The sequence below is a fragment of the Apis laboriosa genome, unplaced genomic scaffold, assembly GCF_014066325.1.
Source record: "Apis laboriosa isolate Shangri-la unplaced genomic scaffold, ASM1406632v1 scaffold280_cov157, whole genome shotgun sequence".
In the NCBI taxonomy this organism is placed as follows: domain Eukaryota; kingdom Metazoa; phylum Arthropoda; class Insecta; order Hymenoptera; family Apidae; genus Apis; species Apis laboriosa.
Genome location: NW_025222640.1, coordinates 22,817 through 37,554, shown reverse-complemented (window position 1 = coordinate 37,554; position 14,738 = coordinate 22,817). Strand labels below are relative to the sequence as shown.

General features: G+C 35.9%; 1 protein-coding gene across 1 annotated transcript in view; it reads right to left on the bottom strand.

Annotated features, from left to right (window-relative positions):
- LOC122714105 overlaps window positions 1–10,775 on the bottom strand; it is a 221,895-nt gene extending 211,120 nt beyond the window's left edge. Inside the window, exon 1 of the mRNA XM_043935137.1 lies at window positions 10,058–10,775. The gene's annotated coding sequence lies outside the window, so the exon portion shown is untranslated. The remainder of the gene's footprint in view (window positions 1–10,057) is intronic.
- Between the last annotated feature and the right edge of the window lie 3,963 nt (window positions 10,776–14,738).

Below are 14,738 nucleotides of genomic sequence, written 5' to 3'. Positions count from 1 at the left end.
GCATGGGCGAGGGAGGGTAAAGTTGCGTCGGACTTGTTCGAAAATTTACCGGTAAGTTTGAAGTAATTGCAAATACCGTAACTCGCTTATGAAATATTTACCAACTTACAAACTCTGGAATATTATTTTCATCTTTAATATAAATGGTTAATGGATGGATGAGAAATTTCGTATGAAAATCGGATACTGCGATTATTTGATCCATTCTTTGTTTGAAATTGAAATTTCTTTTTTTCCCTGTTACGAGAAGATTGACGATCAAAAGATTCCATGATCATGAAATTTTCTTATCCTTATTAATATTCCTCGGCTGTATCTATCATAACTTTGATGTAGTTTGATTAAATACTAGTTTCATACGATTATTTTTTTTTATATTTAAATAACGACAATTGCATATTCGGATACAAATATTATTCCTATCACTTAATATCTTATACGACTGATATTCACGAAAATCCTCTGATTTCGATCGATCGTCAAACGGATCAATCCACAATGAAAGAACGAACAAAACCAGGATTAGTCGGAATGAAAATAGCATAAACTTTAGTGTGCACACGTTTTCGAATGCGAAAACGTTCTTTCTGCATTGTTAGTCGGAGGAACGAACACGAGTTGCTGTAAATACCGGCCAAGAAGTTTCCCCGTTTTATAAGAACACGGGAAATGATAGCGAACACGCGCTCAAAATGTGCGGTTCGTTGGTAAGAAGTACGTGGCGATAAATCCCGAGCGTGACCCGAGCCACTGGTTTTCCAGCAGCGTTTTGGTCTGCTTGTTCTGCACCACACGCTGGGCCACCGCTGAGAATCGAAATATTACCTTGTTCCAAGAGCAGGATAACCCGAACCGAATAATTCCGCGACTATCCACCAACAGACGATGCACGAATGATACCACGCTGGTCGAGATTACATAGAATCGATCAAAAAGCGCAATTTGACGTATTGGATGGATGGCCAAATGAAATGACGGGAAGAAAAAATGATAAAATTTATGTCTAACACGCGAGAAGTAAGATTTGTAGATATTTGAATATTTTGAAAATTTGAAAAATTTGAAATTTATTTGCAAGTTTCTTGTCCATCGCGTGAGATTTATGAGAAATAGTTTGAAGTTTAAACAAAACTTGTTTAAGAATTTTTCAGAAAAGAAAATTTATCCGCAATTCTAATAGGGGCAACGTTCTAACCAAACGTTTATTTTGCAGCTCACTTTTTCAGTTGTTTAACAATTGTTTTTCGAATTAATTGCAAAGAGTAAAGAATCGATTCGATTTTGTCGGAGTTTCTGGCACAGATTCCAGGATTTTCACAGAGAAATCTAGTACAAACGAGTTTTATAGAGGCTATAGAGTAGCGTTTGAACGTTTGTTGTTTGCATCGCTCACAATTCAACCGGTTATGTTTGTGTTCCTAGAAGGAGCACACAAATATGCGGATCGGTGTTTGAAGTGGATGATGATTCGCTAGCTTCGGACGAGTGTTTAGATGCATTCGAACGAAAATGATTCAAACACCGTCGATGGAGATTTTAGTTTATTTTGAGACATGTTCTTTGCCATTTATCCTATATTACATAACGATAAAAGAAAAAAACTACGTAAATACGAAAGAAAAATATTCCGAATATTTCACGATATATTTTTAAAGAAAATATTTAAAATATGCTTTGAGAATAAATCTTATATTTTAAAATCGCGTGTTGCGATATTTGAAGATTTCGTTGCCAAAAAGAAATTTTCAAACAAAAGAATTTCACTGCGGAATCTTATTCTGCAAAGAGTTATTTCGAATCACCAAGAGTTATTTTTGAAATTCTATTTCTCATTTCATTTGTATCATGTTCGTATTTATCCACGACATCATTTATTTATTTTCTTTCGTGAAAAATAATAATAAGAATAGAAGAATAAATGCTAAATAATATATTATATAAATTTCGATAATTAAAAACGAAAAATTATTAAATTAAATATTTATAAATTATTCCACTAACTGTAACGTCTGCTGCGAGATTAATTTTTTTCATCGTTACTTATTTCACGTACTCCTTTGTGTCACACGAAGTAAAACGACGAAAAAAAAATTGATCTCGGCATCAACAAACCAGCGTCGTTGAAAACACCGCCAGTTAATTAACGACGGTCTCAAAGTAATTTTATCACGAAACATTCCACGCGAACTTTGCACTCTCTTGCGTTCGTAATAATGCATACGCATCTGGCGAACTGCGCGAAGATAATGATACTTGATAAACCAATTACACTTTCCAACAGACGTGCCAACTCGTCTCCCTTCATGACACTAACTTTCGACCGAGTTAAATCCCAAAACGCGACGCGCCCTCTTCCCTCGATACGAATGAATTCGTTGTACGAATTAACGTTAAAACCTTGAAAACAGGCCGAACTTTGCATCCTCGAACTAAAGAAGTATTAAACTTTCTCATCTTACGTCTACGAAATACGAAATCACATGTAGAGAAGGAAGGAAGAATAGATCGTAGACACAGAATCCCTGAATCCCTGTATCGCGTTAAACAATCATATCTGATTTGAATCGTGTGTCTCGGTCACACATAGAAGGTGTTTATAATCCATTCAAACGGTACGTGTTTAGAAACCGCGTTCGATTCCCAGACAAAGCGTAATTAATTCTAAAATGAGACAGGCCACACATTGAATCGCAATTAACGTTACGTAGATCCAATTTTGCAAAATTACGCGTAGAATTATGCAAACAATGTTGCAAATGAAAATCTGCAATAACAATGTTAATTCGATCATATGTGATCATATCCTTTCGTGATAAAGATAAGACGCGATAGAAGAGGAGATTATTGTTCGAAATTGTAATTAAACCTCTATTTTCCTTAACTCATTGTTTTGTCAAATTAAAATTCTTTGATCATGATTATTCGAATTACTGAAATCTTTCTTCCGTCAAAATTATTCTATATTTTTTATACATAACTCGACTTTAATTTGGACCACAAATATCAATGAGAATTTTGAGAATTAAGTCTTCGATAATATCTTTAATAATCTAATCTTTATCAATTATTCAATCAAATATAATAAATATCCCAAGTTTTGTTATCGATGCGCATCAACACCAAGAAATTATTCCAAGACGACGCAGCAGAAAGCTGTGCATCGTGATCTCTCGCCTGCAAGGATAGTAAATTGGGAAGAGAAGACGGCTAGTCGTAAAAACGCGTTGCCAGTAAAAAATCTCGCACGCATCCGTCGTCACGAAAATTCCATAAAAGTGGATGGCACGATTTGGATGAAATTCCGTCGAAACGGTACGATGAACACATTGCGAATTCGTCACCAAGCAACATCTTATCAAAGATTTATTAGATTTCCTATATTTTAAAATACATCCCGTGGGTCAAATTAAATTCATTTATCGATTCACGGTTCGCGTGTCACGCCAATCCCTCTCATCGTTAATAGAACAATAATAGCCCCGCGAATACGTATTATTGACTGGTACACGATGAAATTATAGGATAGGATAATTGCCGCGTGGTAATGAACGAGAATGTTCGGTAAAATTATATTCTCGAGAGTTTTACGGTCGGCGCACAATGCACAATCTAGCGACCACTGTTGTCATGTATAATTCACGGTGTTGTAAATTATTGCTCGAATTCTTGACATCGTAAATGACGATCTTGTCTACCTTCTCTATCACTTCTACGATAAACCCATCTATAATTTATCAATTATATTATTAATATTGGTGAATTATAGACTTTTCCTTTATGATTTTAAAATAATCGAACAACTTATGATTTCTAAACATTTTCACAACTTCCTTTTCGTTATTACTATTGATGTTACAAGAAGGCAATTTCATTCAGAAAGTTAATCTGCCTTATATTTTTCGTAGATAATACTATTTACGATCATTTATAACTTATGACTTATGAAATATAAACAAAAACGAAAAAAAAAAATACTAATTAAACTAATTATGGAGCATTTTTCGAGAAATTAGAAACAGCGTTTCATTATGCGATGTGCGAAATTAATCCAACAGTTATATAAACGAATTAATATCACAATTATCATTATTGTTAATAACAACGTAGATTAGCTTTACGTAACAAACGTAACTTCTTTTAATTCATACTGTTTTCATATTTGTATGCAATCTCGTCGCGGCGCTTTTATCCGGACTACATTTATGCCCGGAGAAATTGTACACTCTAATTAGAAACATGGAAATACCGGGAAGGGTTTTTCCAGTTTCTCCGAGAAACTTTTCCTCTCTCTCGACCGATATTTACGAAATTTTACATCACTGTCCAATATTCAAGCCGGGTTCGAGTATATCTCGCGGATGGAGCGGAGGTCGAGTGAAACGAGGATTTGAGCCCCGAATCGAGAGCCTCGGTTATAAGGCGTAACTGGCGGAAAAATCGAGGCCGTTTCATAAATCCATCGCGAGCAGACGAACGCAACGATCTCGTGGAACGAGTTCGACGGAATACGTGGTCGTCGATCAATTTAAAGTACGCCGTCTCCGAAGGCATTATTCTCGACAAAGAGCGGCCAGAAACTTGCGAGTTTGGTTACCCTTAATTACACCCGAGCCCGGATGGAAAAGTTGAAATCTCAGCGTTCCCTCCCCGAGCGAAAGAAAGGGATACGAGGGGGAGGTGGAAAGGAAGAGAAGAGGGAAAGTAAAAAATGGACGGAAAGGGAAAAGGAGGAAAAAGAAAGGAGGAGAAGGGGCGGTGGATGATCGAAACGCGAGACATTATCGGCGTGTCAAGAGTTTTCAATAGTTAACGAGCTTTTGATCTGATTATCGAGGAAACTTTTCCAAGAAGTGTGACACAGCCTGCGCTCTCCAACAGCCCACCCGCGAGAGAAATGGAATATAACGGATATAATTTCGCCCGTATTAATCTGACGAAACTTAAATAATTTATAATGGCCAGATCGAACATCGTTCTATGCGGATAACGGAACAAAAGTCGTCGTTATAAATCGTTATAGATCGCAAAGAAAAATTGAAAATCGTCAAAGTATGGACGATTCGTTTGTTCGGAGAGAAGCTTCCGATTTTTCCACCATCCTATTTGACGCTACTCGAGTTCACCGACTATCTCCTCTTCTGAAACGCTTTATCTCCTCTCGATCGGATAACTTTCGATCGGAATTATTTATTTTTCTGTAGAACCACGCTCGACGACACGAACTGAACCAACCTTCCTCGCATCGAACCTTCTCAACAAGAAATTCCTCTCCAGGTTGATTCTCTGGAATCGTTTCGACACGACCGTGAGACAACAAAACGGATCAACCTTTTCCACGGAATGGGGAAAAATATGAAAACAATAACGGAGGCGAGCCAGGATCGCGATACGTACACATTTGTTACTTTGGTCGCGAGCGTAAAAATGGACCTGGCTCGTTTCTCAATGGCTCGCGGGTGTACAGTGGAAAAATGGAGAGATATTTCCTTTCCAGTATATGTGTTCTCAAAATCTGCAAACTTATGGAAGACATTCTAAATATGCCGCACAATATCGTACGAGCCTCGGTGAATTTAAGATCAGCCCTCTCTCCCCGGACAAAATCCTTTCGCTACGAATGCGAAATGTTTCCAATAAATGGCCGGCCGATTGCTCCACTCGGAATAATACGCACGATGTTGATTATTAATATTCGTAACGTTCGTTGGAGATATGTATACGAAACGATTTTTCGCGAAACGATTGATTTCTAGTTTTCACGATTGGAATAAAAGAGGAATAAAGGAAAAATTTCGAACTGGAATAAAGAAAATAGAGATACGTTTGTTTTTTTTTTTTTCATCGCCGATATCAGTTTTTGGAATGGATATTTTTTTGCGTTGGTTTAGAGCATTTTCCAATATTTTATAGCAACCAAATAACCTTTCTCTTTTCACATTTTTCGAATGATAGTAAAACGCATATATTGGAATAAACAAAAATTGAAGATACTTCTTCTTAATTTATTGTATTGAGAAGAATTTTAAATATAAATAATAAGGACTCTTTCGAAATCATTATTCATAGGTGTTTAGGAAACAGATATTGAAATATGTATTTCTTTTCTAAATAATATCAACAAGGAAGTACGAATTTAACATCGAAAATTTAGAGGAAAAAGTGAACGAAATCTTTAATTTCGATTGACGGAATAACATGCATATAATAATACACACTATCCAACTCGACGTATAACAATTCAATGTCTATTGAAGAATCGATATGGACATCTTGAGAGAGCACGTACGTTGCGTTAATCAGTATCCTGTACAATGTGTCTTTATCTGCACGAAATCCGCATGCCCATCGATCTGTCGGGCTAAACTCATAACGTTATGATCGACGTTATTGCAATCTGTAACTGCGAAATTGCACGCAATCGACGTGTCTAATCGACGTATCTAATCCTGTGCTACGAGACACGAATTCACAATTCAGCCTGACCTCAAAAAACTTATCTACTAGAGAATTTGTTCGAAGTAGATATCCTATTCCACGAGTTATATATAATAAAATATAATAAAACGAATCGAAATATCTTTTAATATTATTTCTTTTAAAATACGAATATTAATCTTTAAAGAAAATTCATTCCAAAATACATACTATCATCTCGAATACCACATGAAAATTTTTTAAAACAAAAACCGATACGATATTTCTTTTCAAAAATATAAAATACTATATCCTAATCCTAATCCTTATTTCCATTTTAAGAAGTTTTTCATAAAAAAATTACCGTTCAAGGATGCGATTTTTATTCCTCTACCATGCATCCGTTTCCTCTTTCATATTTGTCGACACGATTGTACATTGAAAGCGGCTTAAAACAGTGGAATTGCAGGATAGACAGAAACAGCCTTTAAATCGAACCGCAAGACGTCAACAGGCTGTTTGCTAGCGACACTGGCAACCGCACACGTACACGTACACGTACAAGGGCCAACTTTCTTCGTCTTTGTGATTCACCCGCAACTGCGCGTGGTCGCGATAGCAGGACACGGAAAACGGATGCGGAAAAGTATTTACATTGAGCCAAGTGTTTTTTCTCAAAGTTTACCGAGCCGGACATTGTTTCGTTTCGTGAAGAAAAAACGGGTCAAGTGGCTTTTAGTCTGACTCCCAACTTTATCGGCGTATACACCAGGTTAAATCAGAATATCCCTTCCCTTCATCTCTTTGATGTATTCACATTTGATTCGCTAATTAAGGCTTTCAGCGAGTTCTGCACTCGAATCGAGAGCGAAAAAAGTCCGTGCGTTTTCTAGATAGGAAACACATGCTCATTATTCGTGAATGATTAAAGGAATGGCGCGGCGTCTCGTGGCTGCAAATCTCGAAGGCTGAATATCGAGAAAAAAAAAGAAAAAAAAGAAAAGAAAGAAAAAAAAGAAAAAAAGAAAAAGGAAGAAGAGAGAGAGGAGGAAAAAAGAAAGGAGAGACACGAATAAAAATGTGAAGAGGCATAATAAAAAAGGGAAAAACTGATGTTTTTATATACCAGATATATACGATTCGTTTTGTCTACGCGCGTATTTCCCTCGGAAAGAAATAAAATATCGACGATTTTCCGATGCGAATAACGGGTCGCTCTGTAGCCACCACGATATTTCACGATTCGAGACCGACTCTGTTTTTCGCATGGTTTGCATAAAATCACGAAACTCTTGTTTCTCCGATACCGGCAAGAAAAGTTTCCCACGAAACGTTGATATCATTTCTGATAACGTGTCTATAGGTAACAATTTCAATTTTCCCTCCTACACCCTACCCACCGATACCAATATCGATCGAGACCGGATGTGCGAGTTGACCCGGATAGAAAACCCGTTCCCGGAAAACGATCTTAAAACACAAAAGAAATGAAAACGACTGTATCACCGATTTGTGGATCTGACTTTCCATTAGCGAAATAGCGTTTCTTCTTCGGTTGGTCTCCACTTCTAGATACCCCTCTTACTCCTTTATCCCTGTCTTTTATTCACCCCCCCCCTCCCCCTCCCTCCTTCCCGCCCTTCCTTTTTTTCTCCTCGATTTTATTTCTCGATTTTCGCTCGTTCTCGCTCGTGCCTCCTTTTTACCGGTCGTTTCCCCAGAAATTAAGTATCGCGTAACGCGAAAACGAAAACATCGTAGCCGCATTTAAGGAAGAAATACGCGGATAATGGTACGCTATTATGTTTGGCAAGCAATAATGGAACCAACAGTTTTATAAGAGTCGCCCCGTTACAGAATGGAGAGGAGTCTCTTTATTACGTTAAAGAACGTATACGGAGTTACGCCGATCGCAATATTCGTGGCTCGTTGCGGAACGCGAGTCCGTAGTAAGCTTTCCTCGAAAGCAATTATTTCGTAATGAAGAAATAACGGTGTAAATCACGTTACCGGGATCGTTATCGCTCCGACCGGAATTCTAATCGTTATTGCGGAACCGAAGATGAGGAAGATGTTTTGAGGGAAAATATTATACATCTAACTCTATTATATTATGATTACGTGATAATTGGATATTTTCGTATTCATGATATTGGCTTTAATCGATTCTGAATCGTCGTAGTCGTTTTATATTTGCATGGATCTTTGTTGTTCGAACTATGATTGATATTATTTTACGGTAATCGATTTGCTCGCAGTAAGTTATAATATATATGAATATATGATACGAAGATTAGAATTGGTATTGATATCTGATAAAAAATATTCGATTGAATATTTATTCTGACGAATGTAATTAAAATATTATAAGAAAAAGGATTAATATGTTATATTTGATGATCGAATTTTTGTTTTCATTCATCTGTAAAAATAAATAATTCAGATGTTTATTTTTGAATAATTTAAAAATGTAGAGAATGCATATAACATATAAAAATAAATAAAATATCGCGAGTAATATATTCCATATAATATTTAAAATTTATGAAATTATAACAGTAGATGAAACGAATTTCTATATATCTTTCAATTAAAATATTTTAATCTGCATAAATATGTATAATAAAATTTTTAATGAATTTAAAATGAAATTTTACCCTTTGTAAAAATGATAATAAATCTCTTTCTAAAGAATTCATGATTTTTTATTTTCAAATTCATAAAAACACGATTTGTTGCATAGTAAACATATTAATCCTTTATAACCTAGATTTTCAATCTGTCGGAGCGACCTCCAAAAAATAGAATTTAGACCGATTGGCACGAAATATGCGCACTTTCGATGTGTGTGTCGTTACATTCCGTATCAATTAATTTCGAAATCTGTTTATTTTTCTTCTTATATTTTTAATCTACGCAAAATACAAGAAAAAATCGATAGCTAAATTTCGAAGAGCTGTCATTTTTTAATTATCGAGTTTTTCTTTCCAAGATTTATTCTCTACCCCCTATAGATATAGTGAAACGTGTTCTAATTGAAATTTTTTGTTTCGTTTTCCAATAATCGAAAAAAATATAAAAAAACATTTTTTAAAACAATACATTCGAAGATTTATTATTCTCAATTTGGATTATTTAAGAAAAACTAAAACTCTACTTCTTCTAAAGTAACTCTACTCCGTTTAAAAAAATTTAATAATTCTACTAAAATATGAATAAATATATGAGAAAAATAACGATGAAAAAAGTCATAATTTCTTTGCAAAGAAAATGCTAACATATTTTAAAAAACACGCCTTACAATAGAACATTTTAGTTATGAACCTGCCGCGACCACTACTAAATTTCAAATGAAACACACCTCTTCTTTATTTTTTTTTCTTTCGTATTTTTTTGTTTCGCCGTCTCTTTAAAATGCGAAGTTTGCGATACGTAAAAGAATTCCTAGAATTCGGCGATAACAATTTCTAAGTTTATTATTATAACGCTCTACCTCTAACGCTATACCGTAAAGTAATGTTTATTTTCAAAATAAACATGGTAACATATGTCGTACACCATCCATAAACGGAGTGTTTATCATAATTTTTCCAAGAATCAGTTATCCAACCAATTCTATAACGCAATTTCAAATTCGACTTACCTAAATCCGTTTAAACGCCTGGTACCGATGCACGAGTCTCTGCATTTTGTCGGAGTAACTCGAGGAATCCGTGGAAGGAGATGAAGGCTGTGTTCCACGACTGTGTCTCCGCGACAAGTAGACGGAAGAAATGTCCCATACACGTCAATGGATTACATGAAAAAAAAAAAAAAATATCGTTTCACACATTAGAAAGATTCTTTCATTCGTCACTCACGAATCAAAGCTCGTACTGGAGTGGCTACACGGCCACATCGATCGCTCACATATCGATCATATTTTCTAATCGATATATCGGTGCACACGAGCGATCGTCAGATCATAAGTTATGTCATAACTGTCACCGCAAAACTAATCAAATTTCACGTTACACACAACGTCACTTGATACATTTATCACGAGTAATATAAATCTTCTTTGAATCGAGGAATACGTATACAAGTTGAAAACTATATTTCGTCGAAACAGTTTTAAAAAATACAACAAACCGTAATGATCGGATCGTCACACCACTTTTCTTACAACTTTTCGCACAGCAGGAGAACGATCATCGAACAAAATAAGGAACAAGTTCCGTTAATCTCGCGAGAACTGCGCGTATATCTGAATTTTGGCCAACTGGTATCGAAATTCTCGAGACGAATAGTCGATAGGCGCACGGCGTGGCCCACTCTTTAAACGACCTCGTTAATCGGCGATTCTCGCGACGAGGATGAGAAGAACACCTATTCGAAAACCGTGCGCGCCGAGGATCGGGCGGTGACTGAAACCACCATCCCGTCTCGCTCACTATAATCCCCTCTCTTTCGCTCTTCCAACTCACCCCTCCTATGTTCGCGCTCGTTCCCTCTCTTTTCCGTCGACAATGAACGAAATCTTCTTTTTCTAGTCGCCTCCTCGTCTCCCTAGCACTCATGATTTCTCTCTTACACCATCTCGCCATCTCCCTTCCATTCTGATCGTCTCTTTCCCACCGATTACTTGCACCACTTTCTTCATCTCTCTCATACCTGATTTCTCTTATCATTTCCCTATCCTCTACGTCCTTACGCTTCTTGCATTTAACCTATCTCTTTCTCACCCGCTAACCTCTTCTATCCTCCTCTCTATCCATCTCGGTTACAAGCGTGCATCCACCGTATAACCTGTCCTATTCCATCGCGTAACCTCACTTCTCTCGTTCGAGATACATATATACACCGACGCTTCCTCGTCGCTCTTTCGCGTTTCTCCCTATATCACGCGTGTGTGTAGCTTCTGTCTCTGTTTCTCGGTGTGCACGCGCAAGCATCCAACGGGCCAGCACAGAGTGCCACGCCTACCCCTTCTGTATATGTGCCACTGATGCGAGAGAGGCGCCTAACCTCGGACTTCCTGGAGACGCTCGAACTTGAGGCTTTTTTTTTTCCAGCGACACGGATCGCATCCTAATTCGCCTACAGGATCACAGATTACAGGGTTACAGGAACCGTACGAATCTCTTACGATGCCACTGATCCGCAACTTTCGAGACAACTCGATACAGACTCGATATTGAACTTTCCAACGATTTCGATAATTACTGGCTTAAAAGGCTTCTTGGCACGATAAATTGAAAAGATATCGAGTATAATAGTTACGAAAATTCGATAATTATACCAGAGATTAAAGATTAACGAAATATAATTTGGTTTTTTTCTATTAATCGTGCTAACGAATTATATGTTATCTTTCGAATGAATATGTGAAAGTAATATTATATGTTCATTGGTGCGAAAAATTGTCTGAAAGATTATCACTATGTTCGATATATCGCTATTTTGGAATAGTATAATACGAATGTTTAGAAATTAATTTTTCGCAAGTCATAAAACTCTATGATCTTGCGGAAATATACGATATTTTGAACAAAATTTATTTCGAAGAATCGCAATCTCGTGTTTTAAAATAGAAGTGACGCCAATCATAAGCGAAATTGAAATCAATTACGCGTCACAATTTGATCAACGAATTTTCGCGTATTCGGATAAAATTCGAATTATATATACAGTTGTTCTTTCTAATCGTATATTTTTATAACTATAAATTTATATTAAATTTTCTACACGAGAGATAACTATATTATAAAAAATGTTTCATACGTACTAACTAGAAATCTGTATTTTTAAATTTTATAATTAAATTTTAACAAAGCAAAAATAATAAATAACTTAAAAGTCGACTGTTTATTATAATATACACGTTCTTTTTCTATTCTACTTTAAAATGAATATATAAAGTATCACTTTTGTTAAAAAGTTAAACATCCACGAATCATAGATTGTTCTTGTTTTAAATTTGTTTTAATGCTTTGAAGTATGACAAAGAATAAATATGTTATTTTATACTTTTTACTCATCATTGTAAATGCGTGAATATTTAACTTTTTCTTTTCATATACTTCTGATAAATATCGAAAAGTGAAACGATACATCTAAGTAATATTCTATAATGTTCTATAATATTCTCTATATTTATTTATACTTTAGAAATTGAAACTATTATAAAAAAAAAAAATTATAGAATTAATTATCGTAGATGAAATAATTTTATATAAAACTTTTTCGAATAAGTAGCAATAAAGATCAAAGCAAAATCGTTGGAAGTAAAATTTTTACTTTCGAATATAATTTTACGCTAACTATGTATTCTCTGTACTTAGATATTCTTCTGTATAACTTTTCTTTCATTCCATAATCTCAGATGCTATTATTTATCTTCATTGGATGAGAAAGGGAACCATCTTTACCATTTTCACGCTTCATCCACCCTTTACTCGGAACTTTTCACTCTTTTTAGCGAAAATTGCATCGCTTTAATTACTTTAATATTTCCGGAAAAAAGCCAAGCAGTATAAAAACGATGGCCAGGACGTGTCTTCTAAAATGCCACGAAGTTACATTTTTAGCGAGACTTGTGTTTTAAGAAAAGAAATTATTTCGATACTTTTATTAAAATAATTGTTTAATTATTACATCATATCCTTTTCTACGTATATTAATTTTATGTACTCTTATTGAAAAAGAGGAAACATTTTCTTGCAGAGAGGCTTCTCCGAAGACCAAAGACCAACACTGCTAATATCTTCATAGTAAACCGATACACTACAGCAATATGAACCAGTATACGATCAAAAGTATCCAGTTACCAGATTACCAAAGTAAACCGAACGATATTAAAGTAATAACGCAACTCGAGTTTAAGCATTGCCCTTGATTTGATCGCGCAAATTTTCAAAAACGAGAAAAATTGTACGCTCGCCAAATAACTGTTTGAAAGTTCGATCCAGATTTCTTTTCCCTTCAACGGGAAATTTAATTCTGTGTCACGCGCGTTCTAACTTGAACACAGTTTTACACACAGGGCCGCTCAGTATTCATAGAAGTTTCGGAAGCAGAATTAGTCTTCTGACAAGGGCAAGCTCGGTTGCGCGTCCCGCCTCGCAGCTGTCGTGTCATGCAAGAATTAGTATCACCGACGAAACACGCCACATTTCTGTTCCCTCCGTTTCACATTGGCGAACAAACCGCGCCCTTCGTCGGGCATTATGCATACATAAGGCATCGTGATTTCCTAGACATCATCGTGGATTGCGCGGCTGATATCAACGCGCGATAAGGATCTTCCGATACGCCGACATTACGCGTACACTTGGCGTTATTGTTACATCCGAATCGTTAATCTGCACGCGATCTTGCGCGCCTTTGTCTCAATCAAACAGCTACATTCGCGATTGTTTCCTATGAATACGCGGATAGAACTAATAATATCAGCAAAGTTGAATTCGCACAAGTTCCGCGGAAAACAAATGCTCATTGGAATCGCCATCGAACCGTATCGTCCGCGAACTAGCCACCACTGAATCTCCCGTGGCAACTATGCAAAACATTTCCAATTTCCACGTATGTATCCACGTGGTAGCCATCGATGCGATAGACTTCCTTTATTCTCTGCCTTTTACCGTTCCGACCAAGTTTTCCGCATCGGTACACTGCTCTTCCTCGTTATCGCTTTGGAAAAAGGAACAAACGTTCCGCCTTGTATACGAAATGGATCGCTAAATGTTTCGTCTGTGCGTCTTGTTCTCTCGTAACAAGAGTCAATTATTTGAGTGAAAGAGATACTGTGCGAGAGTGCGTTTAGGAGTCAAAGCTTTGACTTTTAGAACAACTAAAGTGAAAATTTATGTTATTGTTTGATTTAAAATTCATTAACAAGCGATATTTGGTCAAAATTATTGAAAATTAAATTTACTTTTATTGTAATTATATATATGGAAGATATTGATACAAATTATTATACGAGATTCTTCTTTTCAAAAGAAATTACTTGCTGTTATATATAAATTAATTATTACTTTGTTTCTCGTATTAATTACAAATTAGAAATTATTATTAACGCCAGTTTTAAGGTTGCGATATTCTCTCTTAAGTGAATGTAAAATTTTTAATTTTGGCAAGTTTAATTAACTGTTAAAGGGCTAGGAGTGAATTCTAATCTTCTCTTTTCTTATTTTTCCACATTATCCTCACAGGAAGCGAGAAAGTATGGATATATTAATCAACTAGTCGGGTACGACGATAGAAGCCGATGTAAAGCATTCCAGAACGGGTGGAAAACAATGGACAATTAATGCACGCCATTCGTCGAGCGGAATTCCAAG